The sequence below is a fragment of the Pteropus medius genome, unplaced genomic scaffold, assembly GCF_902729225.1.
Source record: "Pteropus medius unplaced genomic scaffold, Ma_sr-lr_union100, whole genome shotgun sequence".
Taxonomy (NCBI): domain Eukaryota; kingdom Metazoa; phylum Chordata; class Mammalia; order Chiroptera; family Pteropodidae; genus Pteropus; species Pteropus medius.
The window spans coordinates 21,345,902-21,350,383 of NW_024344370.1; the positions used below are offsets into that span (position 1 = coordinate 21,345,902).

Here is a 4,482-nt window from a genome sequence, read left to right on the forward strand (position 1 = left end):
TCTGGGGATATCTCTCACTCCACCATGTTTCCAAAGATCTTGCCATGGTGTGCCTTCGCTGTGGCCACTCTTTATATATTCTGAATGTTAACCACTTATCAGATGTATCATAAGCAAATATCTTCTTCCAATCAGTAGTTTGACTTTTTGTTTTTGTTGATGGTTTCCTTTGCTATACAATTTTTTTCAGTTGTATTTAGTACCATTTGTGTATTTATTTTTTCTTTTGTTTCCCCTACCCGAGGAGACATGTCCAAAAAGAAAATACTAGTAGCAGTATCAGAGAGTTTACTGCCTGTTTTCTTCTAGAGATTTTATGGTTTCAGGTCTTACATTTAAATCCTTAATCTATTTTGAGTTTATTCCTGTATATGGTGTAAAAATGAGGTCCATTTTTTGTTTTGCACGTATCTGTCCAATTTTCCCAGCATAATTTACTGAAGAGACTATCTTTATCCCATTGTATATTCTTGCCTTCTTTGTCATATATTAAGTGAGAGTATAGGCATGAATTTATTTTTGGGCTCTTTATTCGGTTTCATTGATCAATGTATCTGTTTTTAATGCCAATACTATGTTGTTTGGATTACTGTAGCTTTGTAGTATAGGTTGATATCCGGTAGTATGATACTTCCAGTTTTGTTCTTTCTCAAGTTTACTGTGGTTATTCAGGGTCTTTTGTGCTCCCATTTGAATTTTTAGATTATTTGTTCTAGCTGTCTAAAAAATTCCAATGGTATTTTTTGGGATTGCATTGCATCTATACATTGCTTTGGGTAGTATGTCTATTTTAATGATGTTGATTTTTTCTACACATAAGCACAATATATGCTTCCATTTATTTGTATCTTCTTCATTTTTTTTTTCAATGACATAATATTTTGAGAATAGGTCTCTTACCTCCTTGGTTAATTTGATTCTCAGGTATTTAATTGCTTTTGATGCAATTGAAATTGGGGTTGTTTTCTTAATACCTCTTTCAGAAAGTTCATCATTTGTGTATAAAAACACCACTGACTTATGAATATTTATTTTGTATCCTGCAACGTTACTGAATTCATTGATCATTTCTAACAGTTTTTTGGTGGAATCTTTAGGGTTCTCTATATATTATATCATGTCATCTGCAAATAATGAGAGCTTTAATTCTTCCTTTCCAATTCAAATACCTTTTATTTCTCTTTTTGTCTTATTGCTGTGGCTAAGACTTCCAATACAATGCTGAAGAGCAGTGAGGAAAGTGAGCATCCATGTCTTGTTCCTGATCTTGAGCAAAATTATTTTAGCCTTTCCCCATTGAGTATGATGTTAGCTGTAGGTTTGTCATAGATGGCCTTTATTATGTTGATGTATGTTCTCTCTATTCCCAGTTTGCTGAGAGTTTTTATCATAAATGGATGCTAGATTTTGTCAAATGCTTTTTCTGCCTCTATTGATATGACCATATGGTTTTTATCTTTCAACTTGTTAATGTGGTGTATCACATCATTTGATTTGCAGATATTATACCAACCTTGCATCCCAGGAATAAATCCAACTTGATCGTGGTGTATGATATTTTTAATTTATTGCTGAATTCAGTTTGCTAATATTTTGTTGAGGATTTTTCATCAATGTTCATAAGAGATATCGGCCTAGAGTTTTTTGTTTGTTTGTTTGTTTGTTTGTTTGTTTGTTTGTAATGCCTTTGTCTGGTTTGGAGATCAAGGTAATGGTGGCCTCATAAAAGGAGTTAGGGAGCCTTCCCTCTTCTTGAATTTTTTGGAATAGTTTGAGAAGAATAGGTGTTAATTCTTCTTCAAATATTTGGTAAAATTCACCTATGAAGTCATCTGGTCCAGGACTTTTGCTTTTTGGGGAGGGTTTTGATTACCAATTCAATTTCATTGGTGGTAATTGGTTGATTTAGATTTTCTGTTTCTTCTTGATTCAGTCTTAAGAGATTGTATGTTTCTAGGAATCTGCCCATTTCTTCTAGCTTGTCCAATTTGTTGGCATATGATTGCTTGCAGTATTTTCTTATGATCCTTTGTATTTCTATGAACTCTATAGTTATTTCTCCCCTTTCACTTCTGATTTTATTTATTTGACTCTTCTCTTTTTTTCCTTGATGAATCTAGTTATGAGTCTGTCAATTTTGTTTATATTTTCAAAGAACCAGCTCTTGGTTTCATTAATCTTTTATATTGTTTTTCTAGACCCTATTTTATTTATTTCTGCTCTGATCTTTATTATGTCCTTCCTTCTATTCACTTTGGGCTTTGTTTGCTGTTCTTTTTCTAGTTCTTTTAATTGTAAGGTTAGATTGTTTATTTCAGCTTTTTCTTGTTTGTTAAGGTAGGCCTATATTGCTATGACTTTCCCTGTTAGGACTGCTTTCACTATGTCCCATAGTTTTGAATCATTGTGTTTTCATTTTCATTTGTCTCTATGTATCTTTTGATATCTTCCTTGATTTCATTATTAACCCATTCATTGTTTAGTCACATGTTATTTAGCCTCTATATGTTTGCGTATTTTTCAGTTTTTTTTCTTCTAGTTGATTTCTAACTTTATACCATTATAAAACTAGAGAAGACTGTTGATATGGTTTCAATCTTATTAAATTTATTGAGACTTGTTTTGTATCCCACCATGTGGTCTATCATGGAAAATGTTCCAGGTATACTTGAGAAGAACGCATATTTTGCTGCTTTCAGGTGAAATGCTCTGAAAATATTTATTAAATCCATCTGGTCTAGTGTGTCTTTTAGGCCCATTGTTTTATTGTTGAATTTTTGTCTGGATGATTTGTCCATTGGTGTCAACAGTGTGTTAAATTCTTAATATGAGTGTATTACTGTTGATCTCTCTTTTTATGTTTTATGTTCATCTGTAATCGCTATATATATATATATATATGTCTTATATGTCACATTCTATATATATATATATAGCGAATATATATATATTCCTATGTTGAGTGTGTATATGTTTACTAGGGTTTTGTCTTCTTGATGTATTGATCTCTTTATCATTATGTAATGCACTTCTTTGTCTCTTATTATAGCCTTTGTTTTAAAGTCTATTTTGTCTGATATAAATATTGCTGCCCCAATTTGCCTGAAATATCTTTTCTCATCCCTTTTCTTTCAGTCCGTGATTGTTATTTCATCTGAAGTCGGTCTCTTGTAGACAATATATGCACGAGTTTTGTTTTCTTATCCATGGCTGCCCTATGTCTTTTAATTGGATAATTTAATCCATTTACATTTAAAAATATGGAACACTTTATAAATTTGTGTGTCATCCTTATGCAACGGCCATGCTAATATTCTCTGTATCTTTCCAATTTTAGTATATTTGCTGCTGAAGTGAGTACAAGATTTTCATTTTTATACTAGCCTCTTCTATGTCCTGATCTTCACTGAGTAAAATTGACTTTCTGAATTCATTCCTTGTTTGTTCCATAAAATCTGTTGACAGTCTGTGTATATGTTTTCTTCTTACTCAGTTATCTTGATGAGATCTGACTTTAGCAGTTTCATGCCCAAAAGATTGCTTCCCAGGTATGGGTTTAGATTTTCATGTTCTGTTTAAATTGGTCTCCTAAGAATTTTCAAGCTTAGATTGCATTCTGGACTCTTACTTGAACTGTCTTCTTTTATCTTCTTCAGTCTGAACCCCTCAACATTTACTACACTTGGCTAGTTTTCTGGTCTACTGTTTGGACTGCTCTCTCAGACTCTTCACATTGAACATACCAGTAATTGTCATGGTGTTAACTTTGTAATCTTGATTAATAATTATAGTTCTTTGAACTCAACCTGTAGCATGTTGCAGGTTTATCTTTCCAGTTTAAAGTATAGTACATCACATGGATTAAGTGGTTGAAAAAGCAGAATGGTGAAAACATTCTATAAGATATTATTGTTAGGCTGATTTATAGCTCTTGCTTACCCCTGCTCTTAATATCAGGAATCCTTTGGCCCATGGACACATCCTTGTCCCAATCCCTAATAGCAATTATGGGCTAACATAGGTTGGAACTATAATGTTTTATCATGGATCATGTCTTTCTTGTTATTTATCTGGTTTCAAATCTGGGCCCCAGTTCTGTTTACTGGTCACTTGCCTGGATTTTTGCATTTCTTATGTGTGAACTTTTGCTTTAGTGCCCCTATCCTTTTAGAAATAAATTCTCACTGATTTATTTCTTTGAAAATCTAGAGTCCTTGTCCATGAAACCCAGATTAATAGTTGAGATGTGAAACCCAGATTAATAGTTGAGATGTTGTGAGCTAATGACAATCCTCATGAGCTAGTTATCTGGATTTCAGAGTTTTAGTCAGTTGGATTTCTGCTCTGCTAGCCATATTAGATGGATTTAAATAATACTCATGAATAATAATAAATAACACTAATTTAATGCAAACTATGTATTAAGATCTAGTCTTTGCACTTTCAAAGTATTAAATCATGCATACCTTATAGCAAGCCTGA

At 32.6% G+C, this 4,482-nt stretch overlaps 1 non-coding gene across 1 annotated transcript; it reads right to left on the bottom strand.

Annotated features, from left to right (window-relative positions):
• Positions 1 to 3,254: 3,254 nt before the first annotated feature.
• LOC120608423 (U6 spliceosomal RNA) lies at positions 3,255 to 3,357 on the bottom strand. Its single transcript, XR_005654385.1, has one exon. It is a non-coding gene; the product is annotated as a U6 spliceosomal RNA (small nuclear RNA).
• Positions 3,358 to 4,482: the final 1,125 nt, after the last annotated feature.